Source organism: Zosterops lateralis (genome assembly GCF_965231275.1).
Source record: "Zosterops lateralis genome assembly, chromosome: 21".
Classification (NCBI taxonomy): Eukaryota; Metazoa; Chordata; class Aves; order Passeriformes; family Zosteropidae; genus Zosterops; species Zosterops lateralis.
Window position 1 is genome coordinate 252,970 of NC_139781.1, and position 19,578 is coordinate 272,547.

General features: G+C 42.9%; 1 long non-coding RNA gene across 1 annotated transcript in view; it reads left to right on the forward strand.

The window, feature by feature from the left end:
- The window catches only part of LOC310917869, a 72,368-nt gene that overhangs the window by 41,005 nt on the left and 11,785 nt on the right, over nt 1–19,578 (forward strand). The gene's annotated exons all lie outside the window — the stretch shown is intronic.

Consider the following 19,578-nt stretch of genomic DNA (forward strand, 5'->3'; position numbering starts at 1 on the left):
ATTTAGATGAAAATAAATAACTAAATAAAATATTTTGGCTATGTTATTTGGAAATTCGTATATTGATATTAATTGGAAAGTATAGGAATGGTTGTTTTGTTACTTAGAGTGTTATTTTATTGCTTTTGATGATGGTGAGTTGTGTATCCATCATAAATTTTCTTGGAGAAGTGCTAAATTATTATTATTGTTGCTGTGCAGCAGAAGTATTGAAGATTTTTCTTCTACGATTTTATAAGCCTGCAAAAGCCTCCCACACCTAGCCAACTGTGCTGCTTAGGTAAATTAAAGACTGACTAACATATATAACATCAAAATCTGAAGCAAGACAAAGGAAAATTTAGCCGCAATCTTGCCTTGACATGGCTTACCTGCCAGAAAAGAAACCCTTTCTAAGTTTCATCCCACACAATGATTTATTTTTCTAGTTGGGATTCTGTACTTGTTGTAAATGGAGCATTCAGTAACTGTGAACCAGGATTTCAGCTTTGTGTAGGTGTCAGACTGGTTTGTCATGGGTTTTGTTTTTAACACTGGATGCATTTTGCTGCTTTTGCTACCCATGAAAGTAAATCTCTCTTCTGGGCTGACACCCCTGTTGATTATTCAGGTACAGTCCTAGGTGGGGCACAGGGGTTTCTGACAAGAAAAAAAAGTGAACCACAACCCAAAATAGTCCAGTGCACTCAAATACAGAAGAGACTTGGATTGGATTTCCTGCTCTCATCAATAATTACTCCTCCAAATGTTTCATTTCCAGTAGGAGGGAATGTAAAAGGTGACCCCAGATGTCTGCTGGCCTGGGAACCAGCTGGAGTATGAGAGGCACAGACTGGAGCCAGAGAACTGAGCTGGAAACTCAGGAGCAGTTTATTCCTGCTCTCTCCGTGCCCAAACCTTTGAACCAAAAAAAGTTTTACAACTGATATTTATCTTGAACAAAAACATTCCAGCAAAGCCTTTTCGTTGAAGGACAGATTTCTCATGGCAACATTTAATCCTCACTAACCTCCAGCCTTACACCTTGCCAAGGTCTTAAACACAGAGTAGTGCTGCACACGTAACACAAAATCTCTGTGGCGGATATGTCAGGGGATTTTAGACCCCTTTGTTTAATCTTTGGTGCAGACAAATCCATGTGCTCAGGTTTTGAGCCTCTCAAGGCTGCCAGGACCAGGTGCTAACAGCAGAAATATGGGATCCGTGCCTTTTATGACAGTTATGTCTAAAGTCTTCATGAGGTACTCTGTTGAAAACAGATGGAGATTTTCACAATACTCTGGGAATATTTGTTTTTTCTTTTGATTCCTATGGATAAGAATAAAGATGTTGAATTAATATCCTTCCATACTCTTCCACTATTTATGTTCCATGCAGGATTAAACTCTGGCTCCTCAAACCTCAGAATGTCTTCTTTGTGAAAGATTCTGTATCTTTATTTTGTATAATTCTCTGCAAGAAAGTTGTGTAAAGTATTCTGAACTGAAAAACCAGGAGCAGCACCCAAAGGACTGGCTACTCCAAACTTTCCACAAAATAGTCCTGATGGCAATGTCCACCAGCTGTATTTATATAAAAGCAGGACAAAGCTTGTGTATATTTCACCATGTTTCTGTTTTGCCCAGTGTCTTGTTTCTGGCAATAACCAGAGTGCATAACTAAGAGCAAAGTACCCAGCAGAGCAAACCCACTATGATGTCTCACTAAATATTTTCTCAGCCTGCAACACTTTTGAGTGAAAGAATCTTCTGTGCAACAGGGTTCTTGACATTGTGCTCAGCGGCTCTAGAATGTACTCCTGCTCTTTCATGATTGAGCTTGTCCCAATTTCCCTTGAGCTCAGATCCATTTTCAGCATCTTTATCTTCTGCAGTAAGCCTTGCAATATCAAATCCCATATGAACTTTGTGTCTGCCTTTTCCTGCTGGTTTTTGTCTGAAATTCCTAAACTTTTTCCTCTTTGATGGACATTGAAATCTCCTCTACACCATTAATGATCTTGCAGACTTCCTTCTCAGCTTTCTCTGTCCCTTCCTCTCTGGCAGTTTTAGCAGCTGTTCCTAACTTTGCCATTGCTGTCATACTTTCCTGAGCTGCTTCTAGAGACCCAGTTTCTAAGTGGACATGTTTAACTATGAACTCCTCATTCTGTTTTCCTGCATACATCTTGCTTTGTTTTTCTACATTTCTTCCATTTGAATGTGGCCTTAATGTAGCTCCTCAGTCAGCTCTCATTTTCACTATACTTAAAGACAAGTAAATAAGATGTTTTCATCTTTTTCATTTCTGAGGCTGACTCAAAGGCCCTCTGTACCAGCATGTAGCACATCCATAAGGCTGAGTTAGAAGTTAATAACCCTGGGTTCCATGCTTTTAGTGGTTTGTCAAATGCAGTCCTACATCCATATAACACTTAGACTGGATCTACTCTACAGTTTATTTCTCATATGTGTCAGTTAAGCTCTTCCTGAATGTATTTATTTTTATGAACACCTAGAAATGCATTTATTTGAGTGTATCCTAAATGTGAGTAACTGTGGAATAGAGCATCACTTTTTTGTTTATTTCATTTTTTTTTACTGTTGTGTACTTTTGTATTGGCTAGGTTTTGGGGAGATTTCTGCATTCTGGTTTTCTGTCCTCCTCTAGCTTCTATCTTCCTTGAGTTAAGAAAGTAGGAAACTGTTGTTTTCTTTACAGGTAAGTGGGATTCTATGACCCACCTCTGCTACAGTGATTTAAAGACGTGTTCTTCATGTCTAAGCATGTTCTTTAAAGAAAAATCTAAATGCTAGTGCTTTATTAATGACATCCTCCTACATTGCCTGGGTAGGCTGGTCCTTTAAAGCATCAGAATTTTAAAGCATTAGCACTCAGCAGCTTATTTTTTGGAAAATGAACTCACTTCAAGTCTCTCAGAAAGTCATTTGTCAATGATTTGGATTTAATTTCTGACTATTTGCATATTAGCTTTTCTGACTCAGGTGAAAGTAGGAAGCACTGCTTGCCATACCTAAAAGCCTCATCTGAGCAAAAATCTCCCACTGGAATTCTAGAACAAAGGATTTCTAAAAAAGACAGCTCTGCCCTGGGGTGACTGAGTGCTTCTCTGCTGCTTACCCCCCCCAAAATAATAAATCAACAGAAGAGTCTATAATAGACTGTTCTATACTTTACATCTAATTTAACTCTATTCTTGGCATTTCCTTTGGAGAATTTCAGGCTTCATTTCCATTGTCTAATCAGAGTGATTGAAGCCTGAATGTTTTTAGTCTTCACACAGTCCAAGTGCTCGTGTGAAAATCTTACTCTGAACATGCTGGTTCAGGGACAGTGCCTGGGTACTTAAATTTCATGAGGAGTCACCTGCAAACCTCTGGAGACAGGGTCTGGAATTGTGTGTACACCAGAGATTTTCCTTATTTTGTCCAGCACTGAATTCACAGCTTTATAACTCTGTGTAATGCTGCAAATTTGGGGTACGATTTGGGTACGGTCCGGGAAGAGCATTGAAATGAGGATTGCAACCCTTAGAGAGGCAAAACAGAAACAACACGTGTTGGAGGTTAGGTTTCTTCCTTGTTTACTCTAAAGAATTTTTCCCCCGTAAATTACTAGGAGACTAACCACTGGATGCTTAAGGGTGCTTGACCAAAACAAAGAGGTGGCCGAAAGGGCTGACGGAGATAAGGACGTTACAAAGTAGAGAAAATTTTAAAAACAAAAATTAGTGCAATAAAAGACCTCCTTAAAAAGTTTAAAATTGCTAAGTAAAATATTTGCCTTTGTTTATAGTTTATTATGCTTCTATTCCTTGTCCAGACCACTGGCTTCCTTGTACTGAAAGATGCTAATTTCTGCAGCCTTTTAGAGCATTTCTAAAGCAAATTAATTAGCTTGCTTCTAAATGTCAAAGTTTTCTTGCACTTTCAGCATCTAGATAACTTACTGACATTACAGCCCTGAGAGAGAATTAAGCCTATGGGAAGACAATTGATAAAACAAAGAATATTTAAAAGAGCAAACTATGCTTTCTCAAGGGGAAAAAAGGTATTTGAAAAAAGGCCAGTGCATAAATTTAGTCAGTGCTTCCTTCCACTCATGCTCCTTACTCAATTGTGTAGCTACATACTTTCTATCATATGTTATGAAAGAAATTTCCTCAGAAGTTTGTGTACCATCTGTTTGTTTTAGGAATCATCTGCATTTTTTCTCATGAGAATATTTGAATTTTAATTACAAGGGTAAATATTTTATTGGGAATGAGGAAGGCAAGGAAAAATCGCCAAGTTCTCCTTTGAAGCTGCTTTATTTCAGTTGACTGAAGAGTTTTTTTTACCTTATTGTGGAAGTTTCCTGTTTTGGGAAACAGGTTTTAAGGGTTTCATTTTTTCAAATAAAATTTAGAATTTAGTGGTGAATGTGTTATCCGACATCTGGAAAGGAGCTGACTTTTTCAGTGAATATGGTGCTTTTGGAAGAAAATTAGAACAAATATATAATGAATTGTGTCAGACTTCCCTGTATCTTTCCTGTGTTCCTGATAAAATCTCATTTCCTTTTTTAGGAAGAATGATTTCTCCCAGGCAGTAAAGGTTTTTCAGTCTTTGCCTCTCCAGATCAGGCTCCCTTGGGGATGTTGGGTGGGATGCTAAATTCTATAACATAAACTCTTCTTCATGGAGAGTGATACTTAAAGTTACTGCTTTGTTTCGGAGACGTGAAGAGTCACCAAATTATCACTTTAGTAATATCCAGCCTAAAGATGGTCCAAATTCATTCAATGCAAGAATAAAAACTCACAGAAAATATGAGATTTTGTATGTGTCCTGGGTTGTAGTGTAGGATGTACACAAAGTATTTATTCTATCACCATCTCCATGAACTGTTAAACCAGATGGGGCAGTGTTTTCCCAGGCCCCTCCTTTGGGCTTTTCTGCTCATGGCCCATCAATGCCGTGCCCAGGACTCACAGGGAACTCCCTCCAGGAGCTCTCTCTGTTTAATGGGCCATCAAGGACCTACTGCACAACTCCTCATCCCATTGGGAGATGCTCCGCCCAGGAGGAGGAGCCAAGCATTCCCACCTGGAGAGAATCTGGGACTTGGGACAGGGCAAGCAGCCCTGACCCACTGGATTCCCAGAGGAGCAGAGCTCCCAGACCTTTCTGTGGGATCACTGCTTCAGGAAGAGCCCCTCACCTGGACTGCTCCCACCACCCTGCTCAGGTTGTTTTCTGACTCTGTCAGTGGTCCTTTGTGTTATTGCATTTATTTTATTTTACTTTTTACCTTTTTTACCTTTCTTCTTATTAAATTGTATTTCTGACTTGGAGCCTCTCACTCGTTTTACTTTCAAACCACAACAGTATGTTACTGATCTCATATCCCAAGACACAATTGGCTGTATGCCATCAGTTGATGCATCCTTTTGAAAAATACTATACAATTACAATGTGTTTTTTGGAGTGAGGAGAGAAAAAAGGATGTTCATTATTTCCTTCCCTGTGAGGGGCTACCTGTTACTCTGGAGAATAAGGAAGAGCCATGGAACAAATATGTACAGCAGAACTCACATCTGCAGGTGTTTAAATTCACTAATTTAAATTAAAGTCCTGTTTTAAGGTTTCTTCATGGGTGTTTCAAGGTCTAAAGTATGCTAATAATAGGATAAAGTGAATATAAATTTAGGTTGTCATCTGTCAAATGTCTCTCATTTGAGCTTCTTCATCTTTCAGTATTAATAAGTTAACACAATATCTGGCCAAATATCTTTTGATTTCTGGCTATTTTTGAACAATATTAGGGCATCTGGTAAAGAAGTAGAGGCTAAAAAACAGCCTATGTTTAATTTTTTTTTTAAGTGAATTTTTGAATCCTCTGTTTGGGGCGAATGATAATAAGCATATCTTACCCCTTCCATATTAACACGGGTATTTTGAAGAGAAGTGTATTTTGCAAGTGAACAAGGTTGAACACTCACTTCAGTACAGACTTTGCAGTGTTTTGTAATCCATCCTTTTCACGCAGAACAGAACCAGCTTTAATTCCTGGTGCAGCAAAGCAAGGAGATGATCCCAGGCCTGGACAACTGAAGCAGTCGGGACACTTGTTTGCCCCAGGCAAAACTGAATCTTCTAAGAGCTATGGTGCACCCAGAAATCAGTTCCTGATTTTTCACATTTCATTTCTCTGAGGATCACTACAAACTCTTTCTCTAAATGCAGTGTATCCATGGCAAGAGTTTTATTTCATTAAATAGGTTCCTGCTGGGGTTCTGTTCTTTCAGGATTGAAGACTCTGTTCACATTTAGAACAAGCACTGTCCTCATACCTGCACATGGAATAACTTGTCTGTGGATTGAGAAATGGACTAAAGCTACAGTAGAAATGTTGGGTTTTTCCTAATGAGTGATGCTCCCGGGGAAAAGAGAACATCCACCTGAGAGAACCCAAACACTTTCTCAAGAATTCCATTGCTGCAAAATTACTGAATACTGTCCTGAAAGCCCTAAAAACTTTTCTCTGTGTTGGTGCAGATGCAGGTCTGTGCTAGACTGGTTGATGAGAGTTCTGATGGGTTCTTTTATCTTGCTGTATTTTGAATGAGCTACTGAGAGCCAGGTTAAAGCAGCATGCAAATTTCCTTGAATCCAATAGAAAATTCTCTGCCCATTTTAGGAAGAGATGTGGCAGCATGTATTCAATTATTTAGACTTCTAATCAGTAAAGTTAATTCTTTAGAAATCTTGATTACAATTGTCAAAAATCATTCTGCATGAATTTTGACTATTTAACCTTCTCTCATTGACGTCTATTTTACGTTGTATTTTAAACTGTGCTGCAGTTCAGTGAGTGCTGTGAGCACTCTCCTCCAGAGTTCTAATTGCCTGGCCTCTGCAGATACCATATCAACACATCAGTGTTAGTGCAGCAGAAAGTAAGTGCCCTTGTGTCTCTACGAAGCCAGTGTAAGATATTTCTAGAATACACTTTTGAATTGCTTTTTCTTCATCTTATTTTAGATAATACTTTGACTTAAATAAAACTGCCTGTGGGGGCACTGTAGATTGATCAAAAAGGGCTGTGTCATTCTATTAGTTTTAATTCTTGGTGCTGCAATAAATCATTTTCTGCCTACTTCATTTACATTTTCCAAGTTCCTAATTTAGTTCCAGTATAGGATTGTCACAAACGGAGGAGTCAGAGGTGGGAGGTGAAGAGTGGAGGAGCAATGTTCATTTAAGTGGTACATATAGCAGAAAGGATTTTGGCTGAAATATGGAATTAGAAGCTTTTTAATAATGAAGCAAAGGATTTCATTTTCCTTCCGGAATATATATGAATATACAGAAATGTAAAATGAAGGCTGCAGTGTGGGGTGGAAGGGAGATTAAAGACACATAGTGTGTCAGGTGCATGTTGATTAGTAAGATTCTGACCTGAATACGTAGAATAAAATGCCTGTATATCTTCACAAAAATGTTAATCTTTAGCCTGTGCCCTTGGAGGAGCTCACAGGGAAGAACTCCTTCAGGGACTTACTGCTCTTCATGTAGCTTTTCTTCTGAAATTGGGTATAAAGTTTTTCTTTGGTTGTAATTATAGAAAGCAGTTATCTGCTTTTCCTCTGCAAAACAGAACCATGTTCTTTAAATAGGTGCATTTATTGAAGAACTAATCTATTGAGCCAGCTGAAGATTTACCTTTATCTTCTTTCCTTTAATATGAATGTATAACTTTGCAATCCTATAATTATGGCTTCTCATTTTTGGCATACAAATTGTTGGCAAATGGTTTTTCATCTGTTCTTTTGTGCTGAAATGTAGAACCTAGAAAATTTACTTCTTCCTATGTATATTCAACATTATTTGATTTTTGGGCATCTTAACTCCCCTTCCAGCTTGTTATCTCTGCAAAGCTATGAACTACTGGAATTTTTTCTCTCAGAAATGGATGAAAGGAAAGACTACTTAAATTCAGCCTGTTAATTTTTTTCAACACTTTTTTAAAAAGTTTTTTGGTTGGTTGGTTGGTTGGTTGGTTGGTTGGTTGGTTGGTTGGTTGGGGGTTTTTTTGGGTTGGTTTTTGGTGTTTTTTGTTTGGTTGTTTGGGTTTTTTTTGGTGGGTTGTTTTTTTTTTGTTGTTGTTGTTGTTGTTTTTTGTTTGTTTGGGTTTTTTTTTTTTTGGATAGTCCAGAGTTGTTCCTGGGAAGATGTTTTCTGGATGTGGATGTCTAGCTGATAATCACAGAAACATCAAGGTTGGAAGAGACCTTCAGGATTATCCTGTCCACAGTGAACCCAGCACCCCAATAATTATCCCTAATAATTACACCAATAATTACTCCTAAACCACATCCCCAAGTGTCACATCCAGACACCCTTTGAACATTCCAGAGACAGTGACTCCACCACTTCCAGGGACACTGACTTTCACTGACTGGAAGAGTGGTAAGTCATTGGAATGAGTGTCCCTTAATATTAAAATGTCCCAAAGTGGACATAGTTCAATTATTCCACCATTCACTGCAAATGTGATCGCTAAATATTAGATTTTTTCAGTGTGCAAACGACTGTGGAGCTGAAAAATGCAAAATCCATTTTAGAAAATGATGAGAAATGTTTATTTTGCTGCATGTCATAGGTCAATTTAGATAGTTTTAGTTCTTAGTAGAGACATATTGATTTTCATGCTTCCCCTATTAGTTAGAATGACATATACAGGATACCAAGTGTGAACAGCAGCTAAGGTTCATATATCATGGTCCCAATGCCAACAAAGTCCTTTTTAACAGTCAGAAATAATGGAAACAGAATTTAATAAAGGCCATATTCAAATACCAACTTAATTCAGAAGCACAAAAAATAATGCTTTTTCTCTAATTTTAAATATTTCTTTATTGAAGATGTGTCTGAGTGCAGCTGCTTTGATGGTTCGAGTAGCTTAGATCTATTACAATTCTACTGCCTGTAAATCAGGAATTAGGCCAAATAATAATTTTTTTTACTCTCCCTCACCTCTGAGCCCAGCAAACAGACCAGCTTGCATATCTTGTGTTTGGGGATATCTCTGCAGCTGATCACAGACAGATGTGCCAGTGAGTCCAGTGAGCTAAAGCCCTTCTTGCCTTCTAACCCAACAGAAATCTCATCTGGGAATCATCTCATTCTAGTTCATTATTTTCCCCTCTCCTTTATTTTGTTGGGTTTTGTTGGTTGTATTTTGGCTTTTTGTAATGGGTGGGAAGGGTTACATTTCAGGACCTGCTGCCAAATCCCCTCTTGCTACAGACTGCAGGAGAAGGGTTCCCATATTAGACTCCTGTTGTTCCATATTTCTATGTGTTATTGTGTTGCTTTGGCTGTTTGTCTTCTGTTTGGTGTTTGTTTGGGTTGGTTTGGAGAAGTACAGCACTTGTGATTTTAACTTTTAGAGTGGGGACATGAGGTCTGCTTTTAGATTCTCAATCCTCTGGTTTTCATGAAAATGCAGCAAACTTGGGAACTCTTCAGATTGCTTTGGGTGTAGAAGAAATACTGAAATGCTCTCAGTAGCAGAGGGTCACTCTGTTGTTGTGCAGCAGGCACTCCAGAATAAAATGGAGTTAGAGGACATGAGCAATACATAAGAAAAATTGATCTGTCCAGCCCGAGAAATTTGACACTAAAACTTAAAACAAACAAAATCTATCAAGTTTTTTCTTTGTTTTTCTTCTGGAATTTCAGTGCTTGTGGAGACTAGAGAATACTGGGAATTGATTGATTGATTGGGTGGTTCAGTATTGTACAGGGAGCGTTTTCTTATGATGTTCCCATCTGAAATGTGGTAACGTCTTCTAAGTATACAGACTAGAAAAAGTATAAGCCAGTGTTAAGAAAAACTGAGCCTAGCCTAGCCAGAAACCCACAGATATAGGGGTGTTTTTCAGAAGTAGCAAATTGATGCAGGCAGGTCTGGAATAACACATCAATCCCAACATATAAATGCCCCTTAAATAAGCAATGACATACAGCATTTATGCTTCAGGGGAAAATAATAAAGAAAAATATATGCTTAATAAAGTGTAGCCTTTCTGAAACAGAAAAAGTGTTTAAGCATGTATTTGAAAAAAAAAAAAATCAATTCTAAGTGTCTATTGGATTAAAAAGAAAGACTCAATTTACATGAAAAAAATGGCCTGGAAGATGTTGTCCAGAAATGTACCATTTTCTCCTTTAACAGAAAGAAGCAATTTATCTCTTCTCAGAAAACAGACTCCAATTACAGATTTTGTACCTGTTACACTCAATATGCAGAAATCTGATCAGATCAAAAGCCTGCTCACAGGGCACACCACTTCAGAATTACTTTGAAACAACAGCTTGCAATCTTTATGTAAATTCAATGTGTCTCTCTATCTTGTTCTTCCAGTGTTTGGTGTAGCATGAAAAACTGCATACTTCATCTCTTTTGAAGGGAAATGACTGATGCAATTTTAATAAAGGTTACTAACAGAGTCCTGTGAATCAGGTTCTATGAAACAGTAAGAGCTAGGTGGCAAACAATTTTACCTTGCAGCACTGCAAATTCTCCTAGCAGAGGAAAACCTGCCTGTGGAGTGTGACCTCTTCCCCACAGAAGGCATTAAAACGCTTCTGATTCAAAATTTGAAGAATAGTTTGTTCTAAATGATTTCCAATACCAAGTGGAATAAATTATTTGAAAGCTTCCTACTACATTTTCAAGGCCACCCTTTGACTTCTACCTTCTTTTTGGTTTTGTCCCTCTGGCCTGAAGGTCAGACAGGGCTTGTGAGGGCTCAGGGAACAATGTGCTGGTCTGGATGGAGGCACTGGGATGAATTTGGAAATGGGTAGGGATGACTTAAGGAAGATCTCCTATGAAATCACCCAGGGATGTGTCCCAGTCCCTCAGTCAGATCAAATTAACTAACTTATCAGTATGTGAAATGTGATGCTTTTTACCTTTTGACATTATGATTCTTAAATATGTGAATTGTCATCTGGGGTACACAGCAAAACCCCACTGAGTGAGGTGGACTCCAATTTTCAGTTACTGGGAAAAGAGGAAAATTGTCCAACCTGACAATAAAATTCTGGGAAGACATGGAAACAGTAGAAAGAAACCACTAACAGAGGAACAGAAGTGGATACAGAGAGCAGGATGATGGACTGTGATGTTTCTTTCATTAATCAGATATGTTTGGGTGTGCTATAAAACTATTAACTCTGCGGTTTCCCTGAAGGTTGCGAAGTAATTAATGGTCTCAGCCACAGGTGTTTGCTGTGGTTGTTCTGGCTGAGAAGCATTCAGGGCTCAGCCCTGTGTCACTGAACTCAGTTGCCAGGGAAGCAGAAAACGTCACTATGATACAAGGGAGGATGATCTGTGTGATCAGGGAACGGGAAGAGAAGTTTCTTTGCATTTGTTTTCACTCCAGAAATTCTTCAGGAAGAAATAGCAGTAGGGTTATTTAGCTCCATAGGGGCTAAAGTGTTTTCAGACCATGTGTTTAAGATGTGATTTTATAGATGTCACATATATTCCAGAAAAAGCAAAATTGCATTTCCTGTTTATACTGTGACCACTGTTGTTTGTGTGTCCTTTGGGCAGTGTTAAAAATGAAATTTGGGGTGTTTGTCCTATGATGTAACAGTGGAAAGCCATCTCAGTGGCACGTGGCACCTTTCCTCCCAGACCACCTCAAAAACAAAGAACCCGTTCCCATCAAAGCTCAAGCACCGCGCCCCCACCCCAGGTCAGAGATGGGGCGAAGGAACCGCAGCAGAGCTGCCTGCCTCAACGGAGCTCCAGCCGCAAAGCAGTCGGCCGTCTGGCACGGGGAAGTCCCGACCCCCGCCGCCGCCGCCGCCGGAGCGGAGAGAAGCCGGCCGCTTTCCCCCCCATGCCGCCCCGTCTCCCCCCCCGGTTCGCTGCAGGAAAGCCCCTTTCCCAGCCCCGGCCGTCCAGCCCGCGGAGCCGCCCGCCTGGCTCCCGCCTCAGCAGAGCTCCAGCCGCGGGACAGTCGGCCGTCTGGCACGGGGAGGTCCCAACCCCCGCCGCCACCGCCAGAGCAGAGAGGAGCCGGCCGCTTCCCCCCCCCCAAGCCCAGCACAAAGAGTTCCAGCCGCGGAGAAGCCTCTCCCCCGCCCGCAGCCGAGGAGCAGCCTAACTGCAGTCAGCCCCGTGCCGGAGCGGAGAAAAGAGCCCCGGCCGCCCCGTCCAGCCCGCAGCCGCCACGCAGTCAGCCGCCTCGGCCAAATAAAGCGTTCCCCGAGCCGGCCGGACCTCTGCCCCACTTCAAAAGAAAAACCCCACACCCACCACGTTCCACCCCCCCCACAGCACTGCCGCCGCTGTGGAGCGGCATGAGACTGGGACGCCATTTCTGCGGCAAAAACTACCCCATGGCCGCAAAGAGCTCCAAGCCCCCGCCCCGGTGATCCCGCATGCAAATTAAGAACTCCGAAAGCGTCCCGGGATGAAATCTAACATAAAAAACCCCTTATCAAATAAAAACCAAGTAAAATTAAAACGGATAAGAACTAATGCTCAGCCGTGTGGACCCTAGAGAATCAGAAGAGCTAATTTCTCCGGTTTAGCTTACTAGCCGTAAGTTAAAAAGACCAAACCAGAGATGAGACCACAGGAGAAAACAAAGAACTAACAGGACTCTGGGGTTGCTCCCCAGGCGAGGGCCAGTCCTCCAGCTCTGTTGAATTGCATGCAGCAGAGCTGATAAAGCCCTCCTCCTCCACGGCGACCAAACCCCTCGGGCGAATATTAATAAGAGCTGATTAATAAAGGCATTTATGGAGATTAATATTTTCTCCGCCCATTTTTATTCATAACAACTGGGGGCTCGTCCGGGATTGGCCACGCCCAGAAGAGGACCGAGACGGGAAGGCGCCACCCACCTTGGACCTCCTGGACAGCTGGCCTCCTGGACCAAAGAGGACAACGCACGCCAGCCTCGAGGGACAACCAGCGAGGACAACGCACGCCAGCCTCGAGGGACAACCAGCGAGGACAACGCACGCCAGCCTCGAGGGACACACAGCAGCCACAAGGGGGCGCCGTTGAGGAGCACCGGGTAAGTATAAAACTCGGTGGCGGGAGCAGGAGACGTGCGAGTGTGTGTGTGAGTGAGACGGGGGCCGGCAGCTCGGACCCCCGCCGCGAGTGAGGACTCCTCAGTACTGCATTTCCACATCTTCGCGAGAGGAGTGGTCAGGAACAGGAGGAAGCGAGAGGAAACAGAGTGAGCGAGGCGTCTCCAGGGGTGTAAGGGACCCCCCTCCGGACGTGCGGAGGCTGAATAGAGTGTGAGTGGCACGTCATAGAGTGAGTGGTACTGTGGGTTTCCCCTAAACCTGTAGGGGCAAACCACCCGAGTCACCTCAAGTGTGCGGGGAGGCCAGGGACAAGTGTGTGAGGCACGCACCACACCGACGCAGGAGAAAGGGTGGCTAGGGGCTGCTCCCAGGGACCTGCAGGGGTGTGGGGAGAGAAAGAGGTACTGGCCGAGGTTACCAGGGGCTGCTCCCAAGGGAGGGGTGGCCAGGCCGAGGTAACTGACGGGGTACAGGACGGTCACATTGAGCGGGGGTGCTCAAAGGGGAGCACGCTACCGGGTGTGAAGAGTGCATTGGGCGGGGGTCGGATTAGATACGCTACCGGGCTTGAGTGTGTCGTGTTGGGCGGGGGTAGGCAGGAGTTCTATGCTACCGGACACGGAGAGGTAAAGCTGGTCGGGGGTATCTAAGGCCGGTGCTACCGGGTGCAGTGAGTGAAAGTTAGGGGAGTTCCAACGTGCGAGGAACTTAACGATAGGGTGAGTGAGTGAGTCGCATACTGTGTGTGTGTATCCTGGCAGAAGTAGTGACTGGAACTCTGGGCCCAGGTTGACCGGCTGCTTACGGGGATACGCCGGACGCGCAGGAGTGAAAGAGGGTACCGGCTGGGGTGGTGACGGAAGCACCAGGGGTGCTGAGGCCATTGACGGGTACCGGGGGCTGGCTGTGGCAGTGGTCGGGGCCCTAAGGGCGGGTCATACGAACTGCTTCCAGAGCTCACGAGTGAGTGTGAGTGAGTAAGTGTGAGTGAAAAAGCTTTCAAAAAATTTTTGAATAAATTTTACCAAGTAAAAATAAGTACTTGAATAAGTAGGTCTAGAGAGGCTGAAGTACAAAAAGAAAAAATACCACATATCCCTCCAGAGAGCCCACTAGGAAAGATGTTAGAACAGTGGGACAGGGAGGAAAGTACTAAATATTTAGATAGGATCAAAATGATCCATTATTGTATAGAAGTATGGCCTACTCTGGGTTTACCTGGAGAATGGCCATGGCACGGAACAACAGACCCTTGGATGTGTGCTCAGTTAAATCAACATCTGAGAGCCCAAGGTGATAAAAAAGCCGAACAAGTGCAGTATGCTGCTTGTTGGGAAAAACAAAACAGAAATAGAGACAACATAAGAATTTGTAAGTTACAGGGGAAAAAAAAAAGAAGTGATAAAGAAGAGAATGGCCCCATCTGGGATCCACTTAATCACTTACCTCCCCCTCCCGCATATCCAGATATGCCCCAGGTTCCCCCTGAAAACCCCTTCCGACTTCCCCAAACTGTAACCCCTGTTTCCCCCCTACCTTCAGCCCCAAGCCACCCTCAAATCCCTCAAACTAATTCCCCTATTCCTCCCTCTACCAATACCTTTGCCCCCTCCCTAACCAGCCCTCCGGTGAGTCTTCCCCCATCCAGTACTAACCCCTTCTATACAACAGAAGTACCCCCAGTTTCCCCCAACAGTAGCTATGTCTTTTCTCCCTTACCATCCATGGTTCCAGCCCCACCTGCAAACTGGGAACCAAATTTGCCCACCCCAACCATAGAGCGTCCCCCTGAAAATAATCCAGAGGGACATTCTTATAACACCAGATCTAAAGCTAAGCTTTTTCCCTTGAGGGAGGTTCCAATGGGCGGAGTTGCTGGAGGGGTGGGATTTGTAAATGCCCCTCTGACAGCCTCAGAGGTCAGGAACTTCAAAAAGGAGCTAAGAAACTTAGTAGAAGATCCAGTGGGGGTGGCTGAACAGGTAGATCAGTTCCTAGGTCCCAATACCTTCACATGGGGGGAAATAAATTCTATATTCAGAATTTTATTTAGCCCCGAAGAAATAAGGATGATTCGAACAGCAGGGATAAGGATTTGGGAAAGGGAGAATAGAATAGGGCCCCCAGGTGAACATAAACTGCCAGTAAGTGATCCAAAGTAAAATCCAAATAGGGAAGAAGACAGGAAGAATATGGATGATTATCGAAATTTGATAATCAAAGGAATTAAAGAATCAGTCCCCAGAAGCAATAACTCAAAACTTGCATTTGATAGTATGCAAGGAAAGGATGAAACCCCAGCCACTTAGCTGAGCAGAATAAAACAAAATTTTCGAATATATTCTAATATTAACCCAGAAAGCCCTGAAGGCCAGGTGTTACTTAAAACACAGTTTGTTACAAAGTCCTGGCCAGATATTAGAAGAAAATTAGAAAAGTTAGAAGACTGGCAAGATAGAGGAATAAATGACTTGTTAAGGGAAGCCTTAAAAGTCTATTTAAGAAGGGAAGAAGAAAAAACCATCACAAAGGGAAAAATCATGGTAGCTGTGGCTAGAGAAAGTGTATCTAACCAGAGTTCACCCCACCGAGAAGATAGGAAGCCAGTCAGAGGGCAAAGAAATAATTTACTACCTTGAGTGACCCCTAAAAGACAAGAGGAAACTCGAAAGTGTTTTTATTGTGAAGAAATAGGGCACCTCAAAAAAGATTGCCCAAAAGTATCATTTGATGAGGCAATCAAAAGAGAAAAAGATATATTAGAAAGTATATTAAATGAAAAAAATGATGAAACTTAAAAAGTCATAAAATGTATGACTTGCAAAATTATAAAAACCAAATTAATAGAGGAAACACAGCTAAATTGGCTCAGCTGTTTGTTTGCCTCTAGCTCTTCTGTAAATTAAAACCTGGCCCCAATTTAACATAAGAGCTTCCCCTTAAAAAAATGTTTAAACTTCCATTCTTGTTAACTCTCGAACCCAGGAGGTTACCAAGAAAGAAAACCAAAATCCCCAAACTCCTCCCCTTAATTCAAATATCACCCCATTAACCCCAAAATATAAGTCCTTTCCAGGTGCTGCTAAAGACCAGAGTGAAAGGACCAGCAACACCACCTCCAAACATCCTGTCCAGCACAAACCTTTCAAAACATCATCCCCCATAGACTGTTGTTTCATATTCAAACTCTTCAAAAATGACTTTCAAAAAAACACCCAAACTACATATTGCATAGAAGAAGTTTTTTTTTACTGTTTGTATTAGTGGTTGTGATATTGTTGTTAAAAGTTTGTTGTTGTTATTATTGTAATGTTGTAACTGAAAGCGCATATCAATCACAAAAGCTGTGGGATTGTTTGTTGTTTTGAATTAGTATAAATTATTGGGAAAATTACTACAAAAATTTAAAAATCTCTCATAGAGCACAACCCAAAAAGGCTACCTAAAAGTTAACAGCCAAGTGTGAAAGTGCAAGAGAAACTCTAAAAACTGAACCCGGAGAGCTCCTAGAACCAAGAGGCAAGCCCAGGTGAGATTAGAAAAATGAAACTAGTTCACACTGGACTCTTGGAAAGACTCATGATAGTCTGGGTGATGAGTAGCCCCATGAGAGGAGCTGGTTCAGAGAGGCATTCCCTCATCAATGATGAGAAGAGCTCAAAGTCCTCAATAAGAGTTTATATCAACCCAAACCACACTTGCTTTGCTGATCTGCAACTCTCAACCTGTCAGGATGAGAAAAAACAATTGGTCATAAAGAATACTGCCACCTTTGAGCAGAGCTTAACTGGAGAGTGCTCTATAAGAGAATGGTTTTAGCTAGGCAAACCTCTCAATAAAATTTGGTTATTAGTTTAATAAAAATAAGCTACAAACAGTCCCTAGTAGTCAGAAATATAGCCCAAATTCGAATTCCTTTTAATACCAAAAGCACCTCAAAGAAAGACCCCAAAATTAAACAAAAAAAAAAAAAAAAAAAAAAAAAGACAAAACAAAACCAAGCTGTGATTGATATGAGCAAAGTCCAAACTTGAACAAGTAAAGTTAAACCCCAAAAATAATCAAAAATCATTACCATAAATAAGTTGATGCAGGTTAAACAACCTGATCAAAAGCAAAGAGGAGGGAATTGTTAAAAATGAAATTTGGGGTGTTTGTCCTATGATGTAACAGTGGAAAGCCATCTCAGTGGCACGTGGCACCTTTCCTCCCAGACCACCTCAAAAACAAAGAACCCGTTCCCATCAAAGCTCAAGCACCGCGCCCCCACCCCAGGTCAGAGATGGGGCGAAGGAACCGCAGCAGAGCTGCCTGCCTCAACGGAGCTCCAGCCGCAAAGCAGTCGGCCGTCTGGCACGGGGAAGTCCCGACCCCCGCCGCCGCCGCCGCCGGAGCGGAGAGAAGCCGGCCGCTTTCCCCCCCATGCCGCCCCGTCTCCCCCCCCGTTTCGCTGCAGAAAAGCCCCTTTCCCAGCCCCGGCCGTCCAGCCCGCGGAGCCGCCCGCCTGGCTCCCGCCTCAGCAGAGCTCCAGCCGCGGGACAGTCGGCCGTCTGGCACGGGGAGGTCCCAACCCCCGCCGCCACCGCCAGAGCAGAGAGGAGCCGGCCGCTTCCCCCCCCCCAAGCCCAGCACAAAGAGTTCCAGCCGCGGAGAAGCCTCTCCCCCGCCCGCAGCCGAGGAGCAGCCTAACTGCAGTCAGCCCCGTGCCGGAGCGGAGAAAAGAGCCCCGGCCGCCCCGTCCAGCCCGCAGCCGCCACGCAGTCAGCCGCCTCGGCCAAATAAAGCGTTCCCCGAGCCGGCCGGACCTCTGCCCCACTTCAAAAGAAAAACCCCACACCCACCACGTTCCACCCCCCCCACAGCACTGCCGCCGCTGTGGAGCGGCATGAGACTGGGACGCCATTTCTGCGGCAAAAACTACCCCATGGCCGCAAAGAGCTCCAAGCCCCCGCCCCGGTGATCCCGCATGCAAATTAAGAACTCCGAAAGCGTCCCGGGATGAAATCTAACATAAAAAACCCCTTATCAAATAAAAACCAAGTAAAATTAAAACGGATAAGAACTAATGCTCAGCCGTGTGGACCCTAGAGAATCAGAAGAGCTAATTTCTCCGGTTTAGCTTACTAGCCGTAAGTTAAAAAGACCAAACCAGAGATGAGACCACAGGAGAAAACAAAGAACTAACAGGACTCTGGGGTTGCTCCCCAGGCGAGGGCCAGTCCTCCAGCTCTGTTGAATTGCATGCAGCAGAGCTGATAAAGCCCTCCTCCTCCACGGCGACCAAACCCCTCGGGCGAATATTAATAAGAGCTGATTAATAAAGGCATTTATGGAGATTAATATTTTCTCCGCCCATTTTTATTCATAACAGGCAGCACTTGTGGGGCTGGAGGGGCTGCAGACATTTCCCATCTGTACCCATGGGCTGGGTTTGCCCAGCTGGAGCCTGGGGACCCTCAGTGGGATTTTGGCAAGTGCCAAATACCATCACTCTGCAGCCACAGCCTGGCTGGTTCCTTTATGACCACAACCCAGTGTGTTCATACTCAGTGTGTTCATACTCCGCTGCAGTGATTTCTGTGACATCGGAATGGTATCCCCAGCCCTGATTAAAAGAGATTCTCCTCCTGCAGAGTGGCAAGCCTGCATTCAAACTTGTCAGTTTAGAGAGAGATGTTTGCATCCCATTGTGTAAATACCAGAGGTTGTAAAGGTTTAAATTGCAAAATAATTTAAGTCATTGCTGACATGTGTTTTTATCCAAGTGGGCAGATCTTTGGGAGAAATGCTGAGATCTTAATTAATGTAAAATGTTGTAACTCAGTAACTATAGTTATAATCTTCTATACCAGCTTGCATTGTTTTGTTTTCTTCTTTTTTTTTTTTTTCTTTAGGCTTGTTGGGCTTTGCATTTATTTTAATGGTAGTTGTTTTCTCAATCCACTCTAAACCATTATTGTTTGAAGTGTGCTCCTCTCCAGCTTTCTTTCTGAGTCATCAATTTATGTTTTCATTTTCATCTGTTTTTGACCATTTATGCAGTGCTTTGGGAATTCAGAACTGATGCTGAGGAAAAGTGTAATGTAAAGGCAAAACAAATCAGTGTTGCCACTTCAGGCTTTTTTTGTTCTTGTTTGAGTCTCTGATACCTCTGCTCTGATGCTGCTACTAGGAGCGGAAAGTGGTATAATCAATGAGAAAACAGGCCTCTGAAGCATTCAGGTACAAACGTAGCACGAAGAAGAGCTATCACTGGAGCAAGTTGCTCTGTTGTTCAGATGTACCCAACAGAGAAAAAGCAAACCTGCTCTGTGGCTGTTGGGAATTGTTCCTTTTGTTGTTTGCAGATAATTCCAGCCACTGCATTGGTGACCAACCACCCTGACACTCCTGGACTGGAGCATCCTTTGTGAGCCCCTTCACCACCTTCTCTGGGGCTGTCAAAAGGCCAAACATTTTG